This window comes from Echeneis naucrates, chromosome 8 (genome assembly GCF_900963305.1).
Source record: "Echeneis naucrates chromosome 8, fEcheNa1.1, whole genome shotgun sequence".
Lineage (NCBI taxonomy): Eukaryota > Metazoa > Chordata > Actinopteri > Carangiformes > Echeneidae > Echeneis > Echeneis naucrates.
The window spans coordinates 10032545-10060019 of NC_042518.1; positions in this window are offsets into that span (position 1 = coordinate 10032545).

The following is a 27475-nucleotide window of genomic DNA, read 5'->3' on the forward strand; positions in this document are numbered from 1 at the left end:
CCGAGAGGGAGGGCTCCAGTCGTGTAAAGCTTCATCAATGAGAAGCAAAGAAGAGCAAGGCTGAAGTTTGCACAAAACCATAAGGATTGGACCATAGAGGACCGGAGTAAAGTCATTTTCTCTGATGAGCTTTGTCCAACACCTGCTCATCTAATGGTTAGCCAGAGACCTGGAGAGGCCTACAAGCCACAATGTCATCGTTGATGATCTGGGGATGCTTCAACAAGGCTGGAGTCAGGCAGGTTCATCTTTGTGAAGGACGTATGAAACTTGCTGCCCTCTGCTCTGACAATGTTCCCCCAGGATTGGATTTTCCAGCAGGACGACGCTCCCTGCCACACAGCCAAGTCGATCAAGGTGTGAAAGAAGAACCACCAGATGAAAACCTTGTCATGGCCAGCCCTATCTCCAGGCCTGAGCCACATTGAAAACCTTCAGAATGTGATCAAGAGGAAGATGGATGGTCACAAGCCATCAAACAAAGCTGAGCAGCTTGAACTTGTGTGCCAGGAATGGCACAAAGTCACCCAACAGCAATGTGAAAAACTGGTGGAGAGCATGCCAAGACGCATGAAAGCTCTGATTGCAAAAGGGTTATACCACCAAATTTTGATTTCTGAACACTTCTTAAGTTAGTCTTTCCAGAGGTGTAAATTAAGCAGTTTGAATTCTGAGCACTTCATTGGAGTATGATTCCCGCCTTTCCTGTGAGTGCACATTAACTTAAGGCTGAGTGTACTTTTATCAACGCAGTGCTTTCTCTCAGATGGGCAGTACATTATTGAATTTAGTTTTCAGTCATTTAACCCTGCTCCAATTTTTAAAAGTGCAGGTTTCTTCCAGCTCTCCGCCTGTCTCCAGTTATCCAGATGATTTTGTTGTGTGTGGGTGTTCGCCTGTTTATCTGAATGCAGTCATGTCTACCTTTCCCAAATGCACATGTCCAAGAGATTTGTGTAATGCAATGTTGTGTGTGATTGTCTATGTGTGTTTTTGTGTGAGTGATGTATCTAATTTGATGGTAGTGGCCCCAATCTGCCTGCCAGGGTTATCCAGCCTGAGCATGGGCACAGTGGGCATTAGGAGATTCTGACACAGCAGGCCAGTCTGACATGCCCCAATTCTAAAACATGGCTGTCAGTCACTTTGTTTAACTTTTCCCCTTTGTGTCTGCCCATCTACCAACCGGCCCCCGCAAACAAACAAACACACACACACACACACACACACACAGCAGAGAAGGCACTCTGGTGTTGTCTCACATAGGGCAAAGGGGCAGCCTTCATAACTACTCAGGTATAACTGAGTAGAAATCAATGTGTACATATGCAAACACATGAGCACACAGCAAAAATGCGATTGTCTTATTCAGCTAAATCTCAGTTTAATGTTTAAACATTTATTAATTTCTATCTTTAATTTGCAACATCTGAATCAGCAAAGAAATTGCTGGTGTTTGTATAAATAAGCCAGCACTGAAGCAAAGAAAATGTTCATGCTAGCAAAGTTAATCAAGTCTCAAGCACAATAATAGTGTAATCAACACACCGAAGGCCGGCAGCGAGCGAGATGATATGAGGCTAAGTGTGGAGCTACTAACATTTAAATTATCATGGGATTTCCTGTCCTTTGTACCCTTCTCCTCTAAATCCACCTCTTTTTTTCTTGTTTTGAACAACGTTCACAAACACACAAGTGAGCACATTCAGGCTATGAGGTCCCAGAGGAGGGACGGGCGGCGGTGGTCTGATTATTAGAGAGGAGCAGTGGGAGACACAGCACAGAGCCCAGAGCTCAGGGCTTCAGTCAGTCAGGCTGTAACAGGTGCTGCTTTCCACTGCCTGCTTCTGTTAATTACCAACAGAACGGTGCTGGGGACGCTTCGCCGGGATCCACACCAGGTGAACACCCACCGGTGCATGGAAAAGATCCAGAGGGTCTGTGCTGAACGTCTCTCCCCACCACTGCTCGCAAACTGAAGCTAGGCAAGTACACAAATGCACACAAAAAACACTATGATGAGCACTCCTCTGCTTTCTCTACACATTAACTTGTGTATTATTGGGTCTGTTTCTGTGTAATTGTGTAATGGGTATGCATTGAGACGTGCAACCCAGACACACACCTTGAAACGAGCATGCAGCGTACAGAGCTCTGCCTCTGTCCATACTTTCTTTTTCTTGTCTCCTCCTGCTCCCGGAGGCCCAAGCACATCAGTTCGACACATTTCATTCTGGTTGGTGGTCTCAGCGGAACCTCCCATTTCATGCGACCTTTCTTCCCCTCCCTTTTCCAGTAGTCTCGGGCGTCTGGTCACTCTGAATCGCTCCCTCTGTCTTGCCTTTGTTCAGGTCAAAAGATTCAACAGAAGAAGGAAACCAAGCACATAAAGGAAGATGAATCAACAGACATCTCAAGGCGCCTTCTGCTGCTATCCAAGTGAAGGATAGTACTGTTTGTACCTTATCACCCCTCCCCCCTCTTTATATCTCTCTTCGGGGCTCACGTTTCTGCCCCACCACAACCCCCACCACCCCTGTTTTGTGCTCGCAAGTTCCCTCCACCCCTCTGCAGTTCTCATCTTATTTTCACATCTCATCATCAGATCCCAGTTTGCTCCATTCCCATCAATAATGGACGAGTTCTTTTTTGTTGTTGTTTTTTTGACTGGGTGAAAATAAATAGCTCAGCAAATCAAGGGTGGGCTTGCAGATACTCCGCTGGCTATTGTCAGCCTATGGCAAAAAGGGAGTTTTGGTGGTTCAAATGAGATCAGAAGTGATTGAGCACTCTGATCTCATTGAAAGGAAAAGTAAATTATTCAGGTGACACTCAAAACCAGCACAGCTGTTTTGGCTGAATGTTGAGGGAACACTGTGTTTTCCTCACAGTTAAAGATTTAAAATGCAAATAGGCATACACTGACAGCAGCACTCAGTCACAAACTGAAACACCCTTAAAGATAACTAAACACATGCAAATGAGCTGATTAGCCGAATATGCAAATGAATATATTATTTGTAGCAGGCCTTTTATGTTAATTGACAGGCTGCAGATTAATTTTATGCATGCACCATACATTGAATGTAAGATAATGTATAGCAGTGGATACAGATTAAAAAGATAAGGATAACAATTAGCTGCCGTTAGTATCCTTTAGAAGTCTCTTTTCCTTCCATTGATCTGATGTGTGGCACTGACCCAAGTTACAAATTGAAGAAATCTTATTCTAATGTTCATGAAGCTGAGCAGAGCCTCTCTGAATATCAACGTCAAAGCCGAGGGCTGGCTCTGCATTCAAAGATGATCGGTGCACAGGGAGCGCTGCTAGCTTTAAGCTCTGAAGGTCCCCCCGCCTCGCTCCCTCTCTCTCCCTCAGTGTCTCTCATCCCCTCAGTCTCTTGGCCCCCTGACCTGTGCAGATCTCACGTTCCTGACTCCTCTCTCAGCTAGCAGTCGATCGATAGATGGATCTGACACTGACTCAATAACCCCTCATGTACATTCTCTTCCTTGGAGGAGTGTGCACGCCAGTAGGGGAAGGGTATGGGTCTGCATGTGCAAGTTTGTGCTTGGAAGGCATGGTTTTGGGGTCTTCTGGCAGAGCTGTGCATGTGCGTACGTGTGTGTCTGTGTCTGCCAACTCCAGCCTCTCACCCTGGGGCCTAGAAGTCACGGCAGCGCGAAAACAGATTGATTTCTGCCCTCCCACGCACAACAATTAACTACACAGTGTTCAATTAGACACACGCTGGAGACGCCTTCAGACAAGCCTTTGCCTTGACCTGGGATCTGTGGTCCTTCAAACCAACCTATTGTGCTTCTTCATCTCTCCAACAAAGCGTCAGAGGTGTGGAGAGCGGTGGGAGCGGTGTGATGATAGTGGGATGGTGTTTATGTGCCCTGCTCTGGCAAAATTAGCTCTTCCTGTTGTTCACGGCATCTTCCTGGGAGGATGTGTCCCAGCACAAAATGAGCCAAGATTATCTTTAATGATGCCGGCGTTGTGCAGTTTCATTATCACCGGTGTTCACACACTGCTCCACAGCTTGCGCCACTAGCTGAGTAAGCAGAGTGAGGATGCTAATTTAAAGGGATTCCAGAGGAGCGTGGCAGCCTCCGTATTGGCCGCACTATGTCCACCTTGGGGACCCATATCCACATAACACACGTTGATCATCCTGCAAAGGACAAACAAGGTTGTCATCCCTCCGTCAGCTTTCTGTCACTTCTCATTTTTCCATGTGAAACACTCCAGTGAACATGTCTTTCTCTTTATCTCTCTCTTTTTCCTTGAGCCAAGACATTTGTCAGAATTTCAGCAGCGGCCTCCCACTGCTTCAATGAACCAGGATCTGCTTGTTCACTGGTTAAAACACAGACGTCTATTGTCTATGTCTATTCAAGGAAACGGAGTGCGACTGCTATTTACCATCCCCAATTCATATCTACAGTCTCATTAATCCAACTGTGAACGTAATTAAATTCACATCTACCATTTAATTCTCACCTTTTCCAGCATTTCTTAATGAAAATACTGTAATTACCAACTGATTTAGGTTATCATGAGGAATTATCAAATTTGCAACAAATTCACTGAACAAATTATTAATCCTATAACCAAAATTGATATAAGTATTTCATATTACGACTAGGAAAAAAAAAAAAAACTGGTCATCAGCACATTAAGATTGAGCTGTGACAATTACTTCCACAGACCCTGGCACTGACGTTAATTGTGATCCACTGCTGCATGGCCAAGTCATTCCATGGTTTAACTGTGTCATTCATAACATGGGCTAAGGGAGATAATAGAATTTGAGTGTGTATGTGGACATATGTGCATGTGTGTTTATTTATGAAAGGACAGAGAGAGCGAATGAGAGAGTGATAGGGAGGGAGAGAGAAAGAAAAGGAGTACAAGCTCCAGTGAGTGTTAACATTTCTAATTATCTCACTGTCACGTCTGGAGGCTAAGAAGATAACACCTGAAGTCACCAGGGCGGCAGAGTAGGCTCACACATATACAGACTATGCATACACTCACACACAAACAGTCCCACACGCTTGCACACTTCCCACGTCCTGCACCTCAATGCTAGGCCCACAGATTTGTCTCTCTTTCTGCATGATTGCCTCTCCCTCTCACTCCCCCTATTTCTATCTTTCCCTAATTTCTATTCTCCATTTTGTTCGACTCACACTGTGTGAAGTATCTGTGCGGTCCGGTCTATGTGGGCTCTCCACTGTTTACTTGTGCATGTGCTGATGTTAAGAAGCTGTGCTCATCTCACCCCTGCTGCACCTATATGCTGGCAAGGTTGGCAGTACATTGCATGTTTCTACTGATGTTTATCCTTGTCACGCCTATTGAATGCAGCTTATGGCCTGTGTTTGATATTAAATCCCGAGCTGAGGAGCTATCTGGTTGCTCCACTGATCAGATAAGCACCAGAGGGAAGGAAGGTGGATTTAACTGGTTTTAGTAATCACAACAGTCCATCCCCCTCCTCTATTCACGCTACTGTACATCCCGACTGAGGGGATTTGCATTAATACTGTAGGCTCATTTGGACTCTGCTACCATATATATTGCAAACCCATTTTCTATATATTGTACAATTTGCCTCAGGGCTTACAAAAGAGACTTTCTCTTGCCAGCCTGTCCTGTTTCGCCTGTGATGCCCTGCAGGCGGCCTTTCAGTAGTGATAGCCATGCTCCCATGACTTCTTTCTTTCTGTCATCCTGCAATCCGCCAACCCCTCGGCTCGCTAACTGCAAGTGATGTAAAAGCTGGGGACATTTCCACTTAAGGTCCAGGTCAGGGTGACTCACTGGGTGCTGGAGACCTGACTTGTGCTCTTTGAGACTGTTTAAAATGATAGAGGCATTCAGACATAGGAGAGCCTTGAAATATTAATCACATTAGAATTAACAGGGCTGTCAATCACGCAAGATACAATCCAGCACCCTTGTGCCCTGACTGCATGGGCAAAGTGGCACAATGACAGAAACGCCAATTTCCTCAACATCTACAATAAACGCCTTGAAAGCAGATATATGTCTACCAGACAGCTCTACCATGAATAAAAAGGGAGCTTGTCTACAGGCCAGCAATACCTGCTTGTTGGGGAAGAGCCACAAACACAACGCTGTTCATATTTACCGGCACACAAATCACAACAGCCTGGCACCAGTGACCCAGCATCCTTGTCATCAGCATAGCTCACCCCCTCACACCTCATCATCCAGCCCACTGACGCTCAGCTACCTATTGCTTGTAAAGTCTGTCCGGTAGCCCAGCTAGCCAGGCTGTAAAGCACAGAGGTCTGATATGATTCAGAACATTTAAACCTCCTGTGGAAGCCAGGGCTCTGTTGCTGTGACATCATAGCTAGGACCCTGATTGCTCATCAGATGGCTGCCCTTATTGGATTGTGGCCCAAACTGTGCGGGCTGAATCACTGGCTCAGTCCTGCTCTGGATGCTGATCCAGCCCACCTGCGCTCCCCAGCAAACACACACGCACATTCATACATGCACACAAGGCCCAAACTCGAAGACGTGGATACATGCACATAAGCTAAGACACACCGACTGAACGAGCGTTAATGACATTTAATTAAAATACTCATTCATAAAAATAAGTCACCTATCTGCCAACAACTCTACCTTCCTCCCCTTAATCTGTCTTTACCTTTTATATGTCTTGTCAATTGATTTTAAAGTGCCCCTTTTTGAAGATTATGGCCCTTTAAAATCTAAGTGCCCTTGTTTAACTTAGCTTAAACGACTTTCCCTCTTTGCTTCGTGGGTTAGGCCCCATTTCAACATTTCTGAGCGCTGTCCTGGGAGACATAAAGTGAATGAGAAAGCAAGGGCATTGAAAGCAAGGCAGAGAAAGAGAGGGAGCTATGTTGTGCTATGTGTCTCTGAGCATACTAAGGCTTTTACACATGTATCTCCTTTCTCTCACTGTCTGTTGTTTAGCTACGTGAAGCAATAAGTAGCCCATAATCTCTTTGTAAGAGAAAGCATTCTCTTTTAAATACACTACAATTGGACCTTAGCTTGTACTTGAGCATTGAGAGGCACTCCTGAAGCTTCCCTGATTGAGACATGAAACCAGAGCACTCCTCTATTCCATCCCCTTCCTGCAATCCGAAAAGCGATGCCTGCAGCAAGTTTCCCCTAAAGATACCCCTGGCACACACATCCGTACCAAACACAGTTCCCCTAGGGCAGCTGCAGGCATACTGCAGTGTCCATCCCAACAACCAGGCCCCCACTTCATTCCTGGTGAGTCCCGGAGCTGCACAGCACTTTTGAAACAGCAGGATTTGTATTATTGCTTTTCCCACTCCTGCAAAATCCTCATCAGAAGTACACTTCTCTGATGTTTCACTATCTTTTGATTTCTTTATGCACTTCAGTCTCACCCTCTCTCCTGGTTCCCGTTGTATCGACCGGCTGATCAAACACTTGCATCTGCAGCTTTTTCAGTCCCTCCAGAAGAGAGGCAGAGAGCTGCTAAACCCTCTTATAAGCCCAAAGGAAACAGAAGCACAACATTTGGCAGTGGGACAGACCCCCTGCTGCACCTGTGCCCGTTCAGGCAGATCAGTATTTAGCTGCAGCCGCCTGCTGCCCTGGGGACAATGAGAGGGGAATGGACGGATGGACTGAGGATTTGAGAGGAGGACTTGGACACCGTACACCAACCTGTATGCCAGCGTTATGGGTCGAGTGGACCAAATGTCTACTCACTGGCACTAACACACAGCTGTTTGGTGATCTGCCTTTGGGCCAGCCCCACGTATACACATGCACACACAGTCATGAAGAGGAACACATTGAACATCTTGTCCAACACTGCCATTTCCTCTTTTTTTCTTGACTTTGAAAGGAAAAAAAAAAAAAAAAAAAAGATGGAAGTGAGCATAAAGGAATGAGAATCATGTGTGTATTATACAAACACTTGTCATAACTTATTGTTTGACTTCAAATAGTCGTGTAGGAAATAATTACAGTAACTACCACAATGCACGTAAAACATGTGTTCTAACGTTATCCACATTTATGCCTCGTTGCTCTGCATTTCAATATGTGCTGGCACGGTTTCAGGCTCGTCTCACACTCTTTCCCCAAAAGAACAGGCTTCACTCTCAATTCAGAGAAAAAACATCACTCCTTGTGCCAAAATACACCCTCACCCCTCCTTTCTGATATTTAAGAAAGCTGTTGATCACACCTGTTCACGCTCCACGCCTGAATGTGGGAATAACGATAAAGGAATGGCATCAAATGTGTTATCGGCTAAGAAGCTGTGATGCTGTGTTTCTATGGCAACACTCCACCCAGTTACCATCACTTCATCACCTTTTTCTTCCCATGCCAGTTACTCTCTGAGCATACTACTACTGTCTGGGTGGCGCAAAAGGGAGCAGTGGGCAAGCTCAGTTCTCTCATGTGGGCACCTGATATAGTTCTGTATGGATACGCAGTGCAACTTTAAAGTTTGTGAACCCTCCAGACATGGTCACTGAACACTTGTACACTTTTCAACCACAAAAGAGGCTTCTCTCACAAAACCTGACATGTACAAACGTATGTGTACCCTTTTAGTTAGTAGTTTGTGGCACCACCTTTTGCAGCTACTACTTTAACCTAATGTCTTCTGTAACCACTGACCAGTCTCTCACATCTGTTGTTGGGGATTTTTTCCCCCCACTGCTCCTTGTAGAATTCAGCCAGTTGAGAGAGGATGCAGGGACATCTGGCATGTACCGCCTGCTCCAGGTCTAGCCACAATATTTCTTTTGGATTGAGGGCCTGACTTTGACTGGGCCACTCCAGAGTGAACATCCTCTTACTTTTAAGCCATTCCTTGATAGTTCTGCTGGCATGCACTGCAAAATTTGCCCTTCTAATGTATGCTTGCTTTATGTCACTCTCAAGTTAGCGAAAAATAGCTAACATGAAGAATTTGGGAATGCTCCAGTGCTGTTTGACGCCTATATTTAGATATGAGTATTCACCAAGGAAGACTTAATTCATGAATCTATTCCTCAATTGAGTATGAGCAATGTTTACCTAATCATGCACAAAAAAGACATTCAACAGTGTGGCATTCGTTTTAACCCATGTTTCCTCTTAAATAATTGAACAGAGAGGCCTGTGGTGATGCAGTAACACCCTCCCCTGGGACGTCAATCTGCATGGTGACAAACTGTTGTTCTGATCAATGTGGCCCGCTATTGATTGGCCACTGATGATCAATGTCTCCTCCTTGTCTGTATCATTATTCCGACGAGTGACATTAATGAGTCTTGGTGCTCCCATTATCGCAGCCTATATATACTCTCACTCTCTCACACCTTGTATTTTGCACTCGCACATACAGTATGCTGTCAGACACACAGCGGGACTTAGAATATCCAATTCGTCATTTATTTAACTACCTCATGACATGTGCAAGAAAGTACACACACACACGTGTGTACATGCAGATGCACCATTACACAAAAGCCAGAAATCTTACCAGAGTCGGTAGCAGAACAATAAACTGGACCTCAGTCCACACAGGGGATAAATGGAGAGTGAGAGCAGCAGAAGGAGAGCCAAGATGAGAGGGGAGGCTAGAGAAAAAAGACCAGTGGAGATGTACACTAGCGTTATCGCTCTCTGCCTCTTTCCCTCTGGTTCTGGAGCTTCGCTGGAGAGAGAGGGATGAGAAAGAGTGAGAGACCGAGTCTCTCAGGCTACAAAGAGCTGCGGAGGAGTGGGGGTGTGGTGAAAAAAAAAAAAAAAAAAAAGTGAGGCTAGGCAGAGACGACCACTTTACCAACTCATTTCCTCTTATAACTGTACCGTTGCAAACAAACAAAGACACACAGATATACCGAGGGCGTTAAACAGACAGTAATGTAGACATAAGAAGAAAAGACAAGAGAGACAGCAGCACCGAGGGGAGCCTGATGGGAAAAGACAAAGAGGCGGGGATGGGGTGAGGGATGAGGAGGGAGATCCAGCACATAAAAGAGTTGTAATTTGCCTAACGAAAGAAGAAAGTGACAGATAGTAGAAAATGAGTGTATTGAGGGGAGGAGAAAATGTTGGGCTAGGAAACATACTGTTGGGTTAGAAAAGGCGAAAGGCAAAAACAGAGCATTGATGTAAAAGAGAGGAGTGCAGAAAGGTAATGGAAGGAGGAGACAGAGATGAGGTGGTGAGAACGGTGGGTGGATGGGAGAACCGCTGGGCCTGGGAGAAAACTCAGAAGAACAGGGGGTAGAAAGATGGCAGAGTGAAAGGGGAGATGATGAAGATGGAGGAGGGCCGGGGTGGGGAGGGTGGTCTTTAATCAAAATGTTTTTCAATTAATTTTACAATTAAGGCACTGCTCGTTAGCTTTGGCACACACAAGAGATGACATTACTAGGAGTGCTATGCATGTCATTAATATAATGATGACAGATCGGCGCTCCTGTGGGAAAGCGCCTGCTCCATGACAGCTGGGCCTTCCTAAAGTCACCTGACCAGCGTGACATCACTGACCTCATCCAACATGGCTGCTAGTGGAAGTGCCAGGACGTGCAATGACACGGCTAGAGTGGCTCTACTTCTACCTTCCTCCATCTTTACCTTCATCTTTCACACAAGGATGTACACCCAAACAAACAGTGAAAGAAAATAAACCCTTTCCCACCTTTTTACAAAAGAATGCCCAAGGTGCACTTGTGTTATGGTATCGCACTGTATATTGTCTCAGAGACAATCAATCACTTGAGGAGCAGAGCAGTCACACACACACACACACACACACACACACACACACACACACACACACACACACACTCTGCTGGAGCCTGACTCTCTTATACACTGTTGTCATGGCAACGCCATTAAGGGAGGACACTCAGGCTGCAACTCTGGTGAAATCGGCCTGTCTCTCCTCTACCTCTCTCCCCCCCACCACCACCACACACACACACACACACACACACACACACACGCTTTCCTTTTCTTTCACTGCCAGCCATTTCTATTTGTCGCCCTCCATTACTTTCTCTTCCTTGCCCATTGTCCTTCTCCTCTCCTTGCATCACCCTTGGCGCACCTCTCTGCCCGTCTCTCTCCATTACTGTGCTACCTTTTCAGCTTCTCACCTCCCGCCTCCCACCCCCCAGGCGAATGTAAATATGTCATCTCACTTTTAAAACCCTCATCGCATTTATATCTCTGACTTTTGTTTGGTCTCCACCCACATGTTCTGAGGACCGCTCTGTCTGTCTGCCCCTTCGCCTCACATTCTTTCTCTCGCCCTCTCTTTTCCATCCATCCTTAGAGACATTGAATACATTTGTGATTGAGGTGGTATCTCTCTTCCTTGTGCCCTCTGCAATTAAAGGGGAGATTTACAGGGGGAATCAGTCAGAGGGCAGCCTTGGAGGACAGCTTTAATAAGGGCTCTGTGCTGCATCACTCTTTTTCATGCTCCCTCTCCCCTCTCTCTCTCTCTCTCTCTCTCTCTCTCTGGAAGATAGCTTGCCATTTAACAGGTGCGAGGGCAGGAGACGAGGGAAACAGGTTACATGATAACCCCTCCCTAACTGGAACATTAAACAGTGCTCAAGCCGTTAAAAGCCAGCTAGCCAGCCAACAATGATCAATGTCGATTTACAGACGGCCCAATTCACCTAAAATAATCACATAAAAACAAGCTCTAGAACTTAACAGCTACACCAGATATTATTCAAGCTCATGCCCCGAGACTCAGCTGCCACATTAGTTCCAGCAGTCATCTCATCCATCTTGTAGATCACAAGCAGTTGGTGGGCTCACTGTGTTGCTTCACAACTTCGTGATATTGATGGTGCACCTCAGCAAATAATGGCTTGCTGTTTAGAAATCATGCCATTTCAGGAAAGATTGCTATAGAAACACCTTGCCGTGCCTTTGTACGTAGCACGGTTAGAGTTCTTCCCAAGGGGCCACCTGTTTGTCACAAACCAGAGCACAGGCCTCAACCCCTACCCTCCCCAATACACTCTGATCCACTTGAGGAGCTAGATAACACAGTATGGCGGAGAGCACACACAGGATGCCCCCCAGAGAAATAATCTTGAGATACAGCGAATGAATGCAGAGGATAAGCAGCAGGGCCCAGGGCTAGCAGGTGGCCTGCATGATGAGAAGTAGACTAAGTAAGAGGGACAGAGATGGGCAAAACTGGAGACCACATAAAGAATGAGTAAAGGCTGGTTGAATAAAAGAGAATCATTGGGAAGGGTAGAGCGGTCCTGGAGTATTTTTCATTAAAGGAGGGAGAAAAAAGTGAGGGATGGGAGATGTAGGATGTGAGTAGGTGGTATGATGTGAGGGGATGTGTGTGGAGAGAAAGGGAGGAGTGGGCATTAGACGGAGACGGAGGCATCTGTTCCCGCTCCACATGGATATTTATCCAGCCTGTGGCTTCCTGAGAGACGCATAGTGAAACTTTTCTCTCCAGAAGCCGCCTCTCACATCACTCTGCAGGTCTTCATGCCTGTGTGTGTGCAGAGCAGACAAATCCAGATACATCTCTGTGTTTAATAGTCTGCTTGTTTTAAGCAGAGTGTGTGTGCCCGTGCTCCTTTCTGAGTACAGCAAACATGTCTCTTTTCTGGACAGCTTTTTGCCAGTTCTGATTGGGATTTCGTGTAATGTGAGGCAGCAAAACCCCTTTAGCAAGCGGGTGGTTGTGCTCAGCCTTGGGTGAGGGGGAGGGTTGGAAACGGATGGCGGGAAGAGACAAGAATATATATTTAGCTTCATACACAAACGGCTGGGAGACCAGACTGACGACTGAAGTACCGCTTAATACTTACAGTGCGCACCGTTAATACACACTGACCACAAAGTAGTTGACTCAGAGCACAGAAACTGTGCTGAGGCTAACAGCAGCGACGGCATGAGAATTGCCTCTCAAAATGGAGGGGAGCAGAGAGCTCCGTGTTGCAGCATGGCTGTTATGAATATTTGAAGCACCCATATCGCTATACTCCTGGCTGTTGCTCGAGGGCGCAGGCACAGAGTGGTTGGCAGTGCTGAGAGGCCGGGATAGAGGGGGTTGGCGGGCAGTGGCAGAGGCAGCGGCCCATCCTGAGGCTGGCAGCAGGCAGCTCAGTGAATGAAAGCAGGGCAGGTCATGTGTGGGTGGGGAGGCGGGACTCTCCTGCTGCTGAGACAGATGCCACGGTTGTTAGGCTTAATTTCTTCTGCCAAGCACCACCCAGTACTGGCCAAAAACAAACTCAAATGCTTGTGGCCAGTGTGTGTGTGTCTGTTTCTGTGTCTGTGTGTGTGTGTCAATAGAAAGAAGGAGCACTGTTTGATTCGGTATCAGGCTCTACCAGGAAGACACACAAGCAGAGCAGTAATCGTTTACTGTTCAGTCCAGTCCACCTTGCATCTCCTCCTCTGCTCTGTGAATCTCTTTCTCAGGCCCATCTCCATTTCTCACTGTCCATCCTCCTCATTCTTTCTACGCTGTCCTTTTCTCTCTCCACTTTTATTCCATCTTTCCCTCTGCACCAAAGCTGGCTCCCACTGCAGTGAGAAATAAAAAAAAAAAGGCAAAGAGAAGGTGGTGGTGGTCGGGGGTGGGGCACAGAAAAAGCAAAAGAGAAGTGAGAGATGAATAAAGAGCAGTGTGGTATTTGGTACAGTGTTGCATTATTGGCTCTGGTTGATCTGATCAGAGCAGATTACAGGAATACAATACCCACAAATAACCTCTGCCTCTTGAGCCTCACACCCTGTCACTAGAGCACAAACACAACACACACTAACTGTCTACACCCCCCCTGAGTCAACACCCACACCTGTGTGGTGTCTAGCCATTCTGTAGTCACAAGTGCACACATCATTTACCACACCGCTGCCCTCTTTGACAAGAGACATCACCCATGCAGACATAATTACCTTTCAACTAATAATTAGTAAAATTTATTCTGTAGCAAAAAGACATTTTATAAGATGAATATATTCATAGTCTGTTCATTATAAATGAACATTTTCTTCTCCCCCGCATACTCTGTTTGTCTCTCTTTCTCAACACTCCTCTCTTGACTTTGCTCAGCCCAGCTGGGTTGGATGCTGTCAGGGCGGGGATGGTGCTGTGCCAAGGCCATTGCGACATGTTTTGCCTCTTTACTTGCACATTAGTTAGAGTATTGATCATGTTTGTACAAAGAAACAAAGAGGAGGGAGAGTAAACAAAAACAACAACAAAAAAAGGACTCTTGTGAAACAACCATCTCCAATGCTATTCAGGAAACATGAAATGCTGCCAACACACACGCACACACGCATACACACACACACACACACACACACACGCACACACACACACACACACATACACAAATTTGGCACAAAATCCCTCACCTACCAAGGACGAACACATCATACTTACACTTGGACGCCTGCTGCTTACCGGTTATTCCCAGTATCACAGAAACCTCCAAACCTAGCTCCCATTCCACATATCCAGCAAACACACAAGCGCACTACCACCAAATTCATTTCATCTGCAGCACAGCAGGTCTATGGATGCTGATCCATAAACATTGATTTACACTTTGAGAGCACTTACTCATATAGCTATTTATTCATTCATTCACTTATACATTTAATGTCAAAGAAGTCAAAGTTTTATAATTAACTGGCTTAAGTAGGACTTTTTTGAAAATACAAGAGAAAAGTCAATGTGTGTTTTTTTGTTGTTTGTTTTTTTTATATAAATGACTGCTGCTCCTGTGTATTTTTTCCATCAATCTGAAAATAAAAAAGCATGCTCCATCCCCTGATGTGCTGAGGGCTAAGCCATTAACATCTCACAGTTTTAACTTTAAGTTGTCAACTTAAGACTTTCGATATTAAATCTCAGTGAAACTCCCTCAGAATGGAGTTAAAGAGCTTGAATAAAAACAAGCTGCACATGTGCATTACTTCACAAATGCTACAGCTGCCAATGTGCAGCACATCAGTAATCTCTCTCTCTCTCACACACACACACACACACACAATACAATGGCAAAAGCTCAACCAAAGCGCGTCATGGTGTCTGGGTGGTAGACAGGCTTCGGAGACAACAACGGTGAAAATTAAATTCCATTTAAGGATAATCCCATTTCCACCCTCTGCTGAGTCTCACTGCTATTGTGACAGTCAAGGAAATTTGTCTCAATAATTCCATTGTGGCAATTGATGGTGAAACACGATACAGCATAAATAAAGGAGCTTGACCACCAGGAGACAGGCCCGGAAGGAGACTGTGACAGGGTCAGAGATGCATGCTGCAGTCAAGAGTAGTGGAGGGGGCAGGAAACACAGGTCCATACAAGACAAGAAGGTGAGAGGGACAGGTGAGTGGAAGGAAGGAAGTGAAAAATGGGGGACAGCAAGCAATGTGTGTGCATTTACACTAATTCTCCTGACATTTCACAGACAGCATTGTTTCACTGTGGCCATTACTGACAGAGATGACGTGAGAAAGGGGATATATTTCAATGTGGCACAAGCTATACGACAGATGATGAGAGACAATAGCCTTGTCCCAAACGTCTCAATGTCAACCTCCCATCTCTGTCACACACATAAACATCTATACACACTTCTCAATAGTAGAAGTGATTTGGCCATTGGCATCTCAAGGGAAAGAAAGCCAGAATAAATTATGCTGCATCTCTAGTAACAGCACCTCTGCAATTGAGCGCTGGCATCACATAGCATTGCTCTTTCCACAACAGTAAATATACTTTTCTCATACAAGAAACAAAATCGCCCCAGCTTTGGTATGCAGGGGATGTCAGGATTATTATTTCACAGAATTGAATATGAACAAAAACTTCAGACTTTAATTCTCTAAATTCTTTAATACTCTGGATGGAGAACCTCACCTAAAAAAAGACAAAGCCCAGCTATAATTACACAGAAGATGAAATGAGGTGGATGCAGCGACATACATGTGCCAGAAGAGATGAGAGAGACACTCATCTCCTGGGCTCATCTAAAATGAAGAGGAGACAACAGGAGACTGACACATACAGATAGATGCGCAAACACCATCCACCTACTTTCCCTATTTGCATTCATTTCACATCCAACTCGAAATTCACATTCAATTTTACAGTCAGTTCACGTCCAAGCTGGCACTCAAATTCAGCCACTTGTGTATACAGCCTGTATTCATGGGTCAGTGTGGTTAAAGCTGACACTCTCTGTCAACATACCCATCACTAACCAACATTACTCACTCACTTAGTGCCTTCCATCAAACCTCACTCATTCATTTTGCACCCCCGCTCCCCCCTCCCCCACATGTGCCAGCCCCCCTGCAAATCTGCACAAGCACACAGTCATCGCCCACTTGTTTGTTTAGCAATTTGTTCATTTACTCTGGCCTTCACTAGTCCTCAATATTCTCGCCCACTCATCCGACATTCATTCATTGTCCCGGCCACTTGGGCTCTCATCTGGTCCTCCAATTTCTGCCACCACTTCTAAGTCACATGCTCTCCTCTGGTCTCACCCACTCGCACCTTCTACTTCTCATCCATTGTTCCCAGTCACACTTTCGCTCTCTATCTAGTTTGCTTTCTTTTTCCTTCCTCTCTCACCATCTTTGTCAGATTCTTCACATCCAGCCTGTCCCTCCCCTTCATTAACCCCCTGGATGACACAATCCCTCACCTCACTTCACTGTTCATACTCCATGACTCTCTCATGCCCGAGACCGCCATCTCCCTCTGCATAGTTTGCCTCCACCCATTCGAATCAAAGATTTAAGAGCTCCTTTAAGTGCTAATCAGGTTGTCATCTGTGCAGCCAAAATCAGAGGCTTGATAAATAAAGGCTTGTCTCTGTTGGCTAGTGGCTCAGTCTGTTTAAATAGGTGACACTGGAGTGCATTCTGAGCACACCAGATCGATGCCAGAACCCTTGGGGGTCCCCTGAAACGACGAACAGAGACAAAGCTTAGCGCTCAATAATAACGCAGGGATAGGCAGCTTGCTCCCTATTTTCAGAGGAATTCTCCCTGGGTTTGTCCTCCACTCCCCTCTTGCTTTTTTTTTTTTCCTTTCCTTCCTCTCGTCACAGCAGGCCTTTTCAACATGCCAGTTGACACAATTGCATAAACACAGAGACTCAAAACCTTTATTTTCATACATTACACATAGGGTTAAACTGTTGCACTAAGGGAAGTGCATTAGAAATGCTAACGGGCACAACAATCGCTGCTATCTTCAATCCCCAACCAGCACGTCCTTGGCTGTCCAATCATCCCATCACGTCCCACTATGGCCAATTTGCCGCCATTCCCAATCTCTCCTCTGCAGTCAGACAGCTCCCTATCACACAAAATAACATATTGCCAGCTGTCACTGTCACCCGCAACGCCATATCACCAAAAATTCCAATATATTCAGCAACAAGTCCAACTTGACAGACGCGTGCCATCACTGACCCATGCCAACACACTATTACAACTCAAATGTTCCTCTTTAACTCCACTAAACTTCCAGCCTCGTCTCACCTAGAGTCCACTCACAGTCCCTCCCATGAAAGTTGCACGCCGCGGGAAAATAAAAAAGGTCCACCTCTCCTGCTGTGGCTCTTTTACCTTGCTTTGATTTTCTGTCCATCAAGGGGGCGTGGATTAGTGCTCTCTTGTTTATCTGCTCGTCAGTTTTATCTATCTATCACTAAGCCATCCGCTGTGCTGCAGCAGCCTCAGCACTGCATTAATCCCCTATCAGCCAGCCAGCCATCCATCACCCCGCTGTCTATCACGTCAGATCCATCATCCGCCCATCTGTCTCGCACTGCCCATGCTCAGAAATTATCTACTCGGAGAGCCCCACTGGCAAGTCCTACAGTGTGGGGAGGGACAGTGGGGCAGGAGGAAATTAGAGGGAAATGCAGAGGAAAAAGGATGGGGGAGAGGGGGAGATCATGCCCTGCCCTTCCTTACTTCCCTTCCTTACCCTCTCTCAACTTACATGCTGCTGAAAGAATTGCCTTAACTCAGTTCATGTTTTTTTAGCTGTTGTTTGTTTCTTTGTAATTTGTTTGTTTTCCACGCCTCCTAATTCTAGCCAGTGGGAGATGTGCCAGTAGAGGGAGCGATAGCTGCTGGGGACGGGGGTCATAAATCCCATAAAACCCCCGATGTAGTGAGAATCCCCAGCCCCTCCCTCTCCAGCACGTTAGAGCAAGAAAGGGATATTGTCTAAAGCCTCCAGCTTTAAAACAGCTCAATATCTGGGTTCATCAGGGGTCATTTGTATTTCCATCTATATCTGCTAGCATCAGAAGATGAGTAGACAGGAGGAACAGGGCTCATGAGCAAGTGAGAAGGTGAGTGTAGGGCAAACATTAGCACTCACAAAGGAAGGGGAAGTCCACACAGGTGCATGTAAGTGCAAGGTGCGGGGGCAAGGCTATGTAAACAGGAGAGCCAATGAGAAGGCAGACTTTCAGGTATGTAAACTGCAAATGACAACAGGTACATATGTGGGCTGAAACACTGTAATCATTTAGACAAGTTGACAAATAGAATCTACAAGCTGCCGAACAAATTGTTTAGAGAGTAAGACAATGAGCATAGAAAAAGGTTAATGCTTCAGACTGTTTGCACATATAAAAAGCAACCAGGTGTACAGAAAGAGGAAGTTAAATATGCAGCCTAGCATTTTTGCAGACATGACATAGAAGATCTGTGCGAAACACAGTAAAGCCTGTCAGTATCTGCGAGACAACCACCACCTAGCCACCTCAATGCAGCTGGATTTGCCCTGTCACCAGTACATAATTTGCTTGACTGCCAGGTAGCTGAGTAAAAACATTTTTTTAAGCACAAAGCAGAAGGACTTTGTGTCCATCTTGTTTTGGGGTTGTTGTTTGTTTTTTTTTTTTTTTGTAATAGTGAATTTACAGAGCTCCATAGCTCAGAGTCTGTCACTCGTGGAGTTAGTTGTAACATGAGAGCCATTTTGCTGTTGCAACAATAAAAAAAAAAAAAAAAAAAAAAAAAAATCTTGCCTTGTTTCTTTTTGTCTGCCTTCACTAGCCATACAATACTGCTGTTCGTACAGATGTCACTTTGCAGAAAATCAAAGCTTTTTTCTGGGGGGTGGGGGGGTTAACAGGTCTTAATGAAAGCTAAAAGAAATTGAGCACCGCCTTGATCTGGGTAGCATTTACCTATAGGTGTTCATGTTCATCACTGAGCTTAATGAACTTGTGTTTCAATAAAGCAATTTGAAAATGCTGCAGCTCACTGAAGGTTTGTGTTTCCTTGTGAGCCTTTGAATGCCGTGCATCCAGAGAGATGTTTGGCACCCACTTCATACAGGAGCACAATTCATTCATTCATTCATTCATTCATCTTCTACCGCTTATCCGTTTCCGGGTCATGGGGGGGCTGGAGCCGATCCCAGCTCACATTGGGCAAGGGAGGGGTCACCCTGGAAAGGTCGCCAGTCCATCACAGGCCAACACACAGAGAGGACCAACCACTCACACTCACAGACGATTCAGACACACCAATTAACCTGCGTGTCTTTGGACGGTGGGGGGAAACTGGAGAACCCAGAGGAAAGCCACACGGGCATGGAGAGAACATGCAAACAAACATGCACAGAAAGGCCTCAGGCTGAGAACTAAACCCGTGACCTTCTTGTGGGGAAACGCTCTAACCACTATGCCACCGGGCTGCCCTCTGGAACATCAAACATAATAAATTACATTCAGCCCTGTTGCTTACAAAATGGATATAGCTACCATTCTATTTGCTTGTTAGATCGCCCCAACGGTATCTTCCGTCATTCATCTTATTAACTCCGGACAGTGAATTACAATGCATCACAGAAATGCCAGGAGAATACAGAGTGGTGCCCTTTGGATTTATTTAACTTGTATGGTAATCATGACCTGAGCTGGGGTTCATGTTATATGATTAAATAAACATATGGAGGATTGCTACTTCCGCTGCATTTCATTACATTGCAGAGTTGACATTCTGAAGCCAAGCTATCGGTGCTGCCGCTGAATTCTTATCCTTGAGTATAGAATAGCTTCCAGGATCTGAAATAGTACATGCAATGGTACACAGTCTTAAGGTTGTTACTGCAGACCTAAATGGCAGGCATCAGAAATCTCTATTTGGTCAATTGTTTTTCACTCGTGTTTAGGATTGCAGCTTTGCCTACACAATGTTCTGTAATTAGAAGGGGCTCTATAAATGTGAGCAACCAGTTGACAGCTGAGATTCTCTTCTGCACAATATCAGCATCGGTGGCCATTCACTACGCATAGATTAGGAGGAAAGAGAGGTGCAAAAACTCTGCATTTATCCATAATGAGCCTAAACAAGCATCTCCAAACAAATGCTCTTCTTCCATACGCAGCTGAATCAGAAGAGACAGCTGTCAGAAAGCATCCATATCCATGCTGAGTTAGCTCTAATTAGATAACTGCTCTCCCTCCTCTGGCCCTCTATGACAGATACTGCTCAATCATAATACTGGTGCTGAACACCGCTCCAGTCGCACAATATACCATCTGCAATTACAGCACGTAGGGCTGTTACACAATGACGCCTCAAACACCGCACACATCCCAGCACGGCGCTAATAGATGTGTCCACAGTGTGTTCGTGTGTGGTGCGTGTTGATGCACATTTTTATTGCATTGTGTGTCGATATCTACCTATATGCTGCAAGTGCACATAATAAACCTGCATCCAACATGTCTTTTTTTTTTTTTTTAATAAATACAGTAGCAGTGTTCTTTTGATCATGCACTAAAGAAAAGATACAAGATGCAAAAGCTGCTGTTCGAATAAAGGTTGAAACTTTCAGTCTGTAACGGTTGCAATTACCAGTTACACAAATATACAGAGAGCAGGAAAGCGACTCACAAGCATAAACACTCACTCTGCCTCATAACCACATACCTACATTATGTCGTACACACTGAATTAATCAGCTCTTAGACAAATAGCTGAATAAATACGGTGGATAACCAGATCAATATTGTACACTCAATTCATTTGAGTTCACAGAGATGTCAAATTCTGCATAGTTCCACAGCACACTGATTAAACTGGCACCACATTAATTCAGTAAATCAATAAAACCAATCTTTCAAATAAATCAAGTCGCATGGAAGGCTAGAGCCAATTGGAAGGCTAGGACACATTAAAATTCCCTTGGTCCCACTGCATATCTCCGTCATCCAGGCAACACACTGATCTGCTGTGTGGATTCCACAATTTGTGGAATGAAAATGATTAATCCATGAAACAATAACCAGGGTGCCAAGAAGGCACATGGTAATTCTATAATGATCAAAGACTCCATTAAATCCTTTTCCATTCTGTTCCCTAAATGCCTCAAGTCTGTGACTGGAGAGCAAATCTTTGTGTATGTGTGTGTGTGTGTGTGTGTGTGTGTGTGTGTTTGGTGGTCAGTTCATGGTGTGTGCGCATTTTGTTTTTTGTATTTTTTTTTCTCCCCACAGTGCTATGAGGTGTCCAGAGGTTAAGATGTGGTCTGGAAAGAGTCTTTTGTGGTCAGTTGAAGGATGACAAGTGGTCCGTGTTCATCGTCTGACTACACAATGGGGGGAGCGGTGGTGGGGGGCGCAAGTGATGTGATATTAATTGTTATTGAACTCTAAGCATACTCATTCCCTGACAGAAAAGCCGGTGCGTCCGATTACATTAGAAATATGTCCCCGCATTGTCCACTGTGTAGCGTCTCATGGTGCCGATAGTGAATTTTAGTTTTTTTGCCCAACTTTTTGTCTGTTCTATTTTTACCTTTGCTACTTTTCAAATTAAAACAGCAGAGCACTCAAAAGATGCTGCACTACACTGCACTTTATGGAACAAAATAAATAAATAAATAAATAAATGAAACAAAGAAAACCCACACAACCAGAGACGGTTTTGCTGAGTACATATTATCATTTTTAGCAGCACCTCTTTTCATAATGACCCACACCTGGGTGCTGTTTGTTGGCCAGCTTCACTTGAAAATATATGAGGCTCTAACCACGCTTTCCTAAATGCAAGGGAGCTCATATCCACCATCTTGTTTTCTTAGTGGTACTGTAAAGTAACAACTGCTTTGGAGAATGTGCCTGACAGTTTTATTCAACAGAATATGGACAAAACACCTTTATGATGTCGCCCGTGATAAGACATTTAGAGTTAAACCATAAGAACAAGTGCTCACTCAGTGATTCCATGGTGTAAAATTTGCAACGGACCGTTAGATAGTAAAAGCTGAAAAGGACCTGAAAAGGGAGACATTTGAATTTCCTCTTCCAATAAAGGATGCACTTGGTGCTCTGATTCTTTAAAGCTGCTATAATAAAGGGCTTTATGAACAATGGATGTCATGTGACTGCGTGTATTGTGAAAGATGTCACCCACAGAGAATAATCACCTAACTCTGCAGTTCCTTTCAGCTCTATATAGCAAACTCTGTAAGCTCAATGTCTTAGTTTTACAGCCTGTAGTTTACTGTTTTGGTTTCAGTCCCGACCATCTCCACCATGTCCAGCCACTGCAGGCTCCTAATGGTGTGAAAAAAACCCTGTCAAACTACGCAGCAACAAACAGCAAGCAGTAAAAGTTACTAGTGGTGCATATAACAGCTAAAGAGCCAAATAGTTCCCTCGGGAGTGGTTGAGAAAACAGAGTTAAATGAAGAATGAATATTTGTGTTTGTAATGAAAACGAACACAACTTTTGAGGTGATATTCTATCAATATTACAGCTTGTTCCAAAAATGAATCAATTCAGGTTTACAAAAAAGAGAGGGAAAAGGGAAATTGCTTTTTAATGCCAGTCCTTGTGAAGATCACATTACCAACCAAATTTGAACCAAACATATGTTTGGTCACAAACCTATTTGTATCTCAAGTCTAGTCTTATTGTGGGTGGGCAGTTAAAACAAGACTAATGTTGTAGCGGAATAAAACAGCAGCAAAAAGGTTAACAGGCTGTTGCGCGCTCTCATTTTTGTGCACACTGTCAGAGGTGAATGTATGATACTGCAAGTGTGGGTAGTATTTTCCAGCGGTTTGTGTCCATATGTGCAGAGGAGCAGAGGGCATGAGGATTGGAGAGTAGCGGCACAGGGCAGTGTCTGGTGAGACATGAATAGTCCCAACATAATTATAATCCTTAATTAATCCACTCCAAATGCATGCTCACTCTGCTTCTTCCTCTCTCTCCTTCTTGCTTTCTTTCTATCTCTTACTTGCTCCACCCTTCCTCTGCATTTGTGAACTTTTTTTCCCCATCATGGCGCAGGTCCCCCTCCTCTGTCTCATCCTGCACCTGCCTGGTTCATTTATAGTGCTCTAGGTGTTCTTGTAGCTGTTTATGAATATATGTGCCCTCACACACCTTTGTCAAGGAGCTTCAGCTCCCCTCATCACCCCTCCCTCACCTCTCTTCTCTCTACCTGCCTTCCCTCCAACTCCCAGCCTGGCAGACAGGCAAACAAACAGCTTCCCCTTGGTCCTGTGTTGTTTGGTGGTGTTGCCTGCTCTCACAGCTCATAGCACAGACAGACAACTACAGAGATGCATAAACACAAACGTGCTCACACCGGTCCGTCACCATACACTCCAATGGGAGCGCCACTGACACCAGAGTCATCCTCTGCGGACTGACACAGGTGAGTCTCAGATGAACATTGCTACATGTCAGGGCCAGACAGTCAGACTCAGACACACACGCACACGCACACACACACACACACACACACACACAAACAGATGGAGTTCTTTTTTTCTTTTTTTTTTTTTTAATACAAGTCCCTTCTAATTGCGCTGCCTAACTAAATCCATTGACAGACAATGGTGTGTGACTCCGGTATTAGTGTGAGTGGTTTGTGTAAACGGATGTGTGTTGAAGGAACACTGGAGTCCTGCAGTGGTAGATGAAGGGTACGTTCATGACACTAAGCTGAAGGTAATGAGGAAAAAGGTGTCAGTATTGATGCATGCCTAGTGAGAGCACCAGGTGTGAAGACGAGTGACAACTACTCCTGCCATTACCACTCAGCCTCCCACTCTGCCTGCCCTGGCCAAGCCAATTAAAAGGGCTCATCCACAACTCCCGTCTGGACCTTCCATCAAGCGATCAGGAAAACATAAGGATTGATTGGACAAGCTATTAGGTCAGTTCATCGCTGTTTGCTTTCATCTGTGCGCTCCTCCTCGTTCAGATGGAAAGCCTGGATATGGAAAGCTACTTCAGTTATCTGAGGAAATAAGTTTAGCTTACATGGTCTGCCCTACTCAGTGGTTTTAGTTTTTTGTAAAAAGAAACTTGCACTGACTTTGTGTCATAACCTTGCAGGAATAAATCTCACTGTGTTAAGACAACCATGACTCTTATACAACTTTAGCAGGAGGTGCCATAAGTGATTTCCTAAAATGCCAGACAATCAGCAGGGCAAGATTATTGATTTGTGATTATTATTCTCGAGTGGCCTCAAAATTGTTACTTGGCACCGTGTTTTGAAATCCCATTAAATACATGTAAGGAAATGAAATCTGAAAAGCACACAGTGAGCTGATAACTGCTATTTGAATTTGCTTTTAACAACATGACCAGGAAAATCAGGCAAGCTCAAAAGGCCACTCAAAGCAGTCCATTAAAGATCGAGATGAGAATTTGTTCATCGAAACAGCAGAAACATACTTTTAAACAGTGATTCAGAGTCGCCTTCTCCCTGACAAATCTATGTAAAACGGAATGAATTGCCGGTCAGCCTGATTGGTCACATTGATTGAGCATCATTGAGTCTTTTCACTGCCGTACACCAAGTTGTCTCTCACTCGATAGACACAACCCAAATACACCAGGCACTCAATCAAATGTGTTGCTACATGGGCCCATCCAGCTAATTCAACACCCACTCCATTTATGAAAAAGAGTCCTTGATCGATTTTTTCTATTCATGTGCTCTTGTTGCTCCTGCTCATTTTCGCCATCCTGGCGCCTACACATGCTCAAGGCTGGCAGCAATTTAATTGAATTAGTTTTTGGTAGGCTTAGGTTGTAAGATTGGCTTCTTAAAGCCCACACCTCCAGCCTCTCTGCAGCTCTAGTGTAGACCGGGAGTCTGCAGTTGGCAGCTGCTGCGTTCATAGAAAACTCCACAAAACTGAGACCTCAAGCTTCAAAATGGACACACAGTGCTTTGACCATTTGCGATCGTCGCCCACTATGTACCTTTCCTCCTTTGCTATTGCTGCAACCTAACTCTGCCCCCTCTTTTATTTTGCGCCCCCCCCCCCTCCACCACACACACCCCCATCCCTCTCTTTGCAATCCATTATTGCATGTTTGTGCTCCCAAAATGTAATCTAGAATTTAAGAGGAAAACAGCCAACACATTACAAAAAGCCTTAGAAAACATAATAGGGTATTTTTGATTGCAATAATTAGTCCGACAACAGCTGTTTAAAACCATTTCCAGTGTGTTTTGTCAGCAGTGGTAAAATGCTGAACCACAATAACTGTCATTATAATCATAATGGCTTTCTTGTCAAGACAAGTCTTATCAGGCTGGTGACAACCACAGAGCGGCCACTGCCAGGTAAACAGCACTGTTGGTGAACAGAAAGCTGCGTGGGGCTGTACAATAAACGCTTTCCAAGTAAGTTAAGTGAAAAAGTGACACAATAGAAAAGGGCATGAAAGATTACCTTCTGCCCATACACGAGGGGTGCATAGGTGCAGCGCAGCACCACATGGGACACAGAAAAACACATTCGCTGCAGCACTGTCACATGCATCACTGAACACCTCCACCCACTGCAATTAAGATACAATAGATATTGTAAGACTTCCACCCATTTTGTTGATAATGTCTGCCAACGCTTAGTCATTTTGTTGAAAATATCAACAAATATGCAATAATGGGATGGCACTTGCTGTTCCAAAATTGTTGTGGTGAAGGTCACAACTAGTAGTTCAGTTATCGTTGTGATTTTGGAATCAATGTCAAAATGATATTTGGAGAGGGAAAAAAAAGCCACAATTGAATTGCACAAAGGGCTGTTTTCCATGGATTAAAATTGGAAAAAAAAAATAAAAAAAAGATCTTCAGAATTAGAATAAATCAACATGGCCTATGAACTTGATTATTCATAGTAAATTTCCCTTCTCAATGGGCCATGAGAAGCCATGGACTGGCAGAGTAGCAGGCGAAACTTGTAGTTCTAATCAGATATACCTGAGAGCCTCTCATCATCAACAGGCAGTTTATCATCAAAATATACTGCGCTGACAGCACACCAGTCCTGTTTGGTACTTGCACTAAAGATCATCCAATCGCACCCTCCTGGAGGCTCGAACAAGCGTACAGTGGCTGCATGCGTCTTAGCCGTGTACATCAGTCATCGAAATGCTAAATACAGGAGAGTGCAACAATTTGAATTTCAGATTTCAGAAAAAATTTAATTATCAACCATCTAGCACATAGAGGGAGAATCTCTGAATTTACTTTGTCAGAGCAAATTAAAGATCCTGTTCCAACTCATTTAAGTTTTCTTGAGAAACAAGAACAAAAAAAAAAAAGAACAGCAACAGATACGTGTACGTGTAGATACGTGTGTGAGAGTCTTTCGCATTGTATTTTTCATTACCATACAGAAAAATTGGCAATGCTTTATAAAACATTTTTTGGATGGCTCAAAAGTGATTTAAGTTAACAAAAGTAACCATAGTTATCATCACTTGTTGAGCTGACAACATAAACTATTTTAATTTCAAAGTAGAAAATATAACTAAATCGTGGTGACCTCTTACAGCAATGGTATGGAATCTAGTTTGTCTCTGCCTTTTCACAATGCTATTTGTTACCACAAAGCCTATTACAACTGTACAATAACACCCCGTTACCAAAAGCCATGCTCATTTTCATTTCACACCATTCTATGCATAAAAAAACAAAAAACAAAAAAAAAAAAACTGCCAGACTCCTTGGTTGAAAACGGATCTCCATCAAGTGTCAAAATCAACAACCTTTTGCAGACATGCAGCGTTCAATGTGTCCCATGCTATAATTAATAGCAAAGCTGAGAGAAATATTGTGAAATATTATTGAATTATATCATATGAAAAGCTTTCAGCATCTTTTTAAAATGGGTGAACGTTATCCTCACATTATTTGTTAATAACCTGAATAGATGCAATGCCTTTAACTGTCCTGTGGGCGTGAAACATCATAGGTCATTTTCTGAAATTCAAATCAGTGTTCTTTCGGCTTTTTTTCCTCTTCACATATTCATTTAGTCAGGCTTGTCAAAGAGCTGTAAGGGGTGAACAGGCCTACATATTACACAAAGGCAAGAGGAACAGAAATGCAAAGGAAGCATAAGACCGTTCTCTTT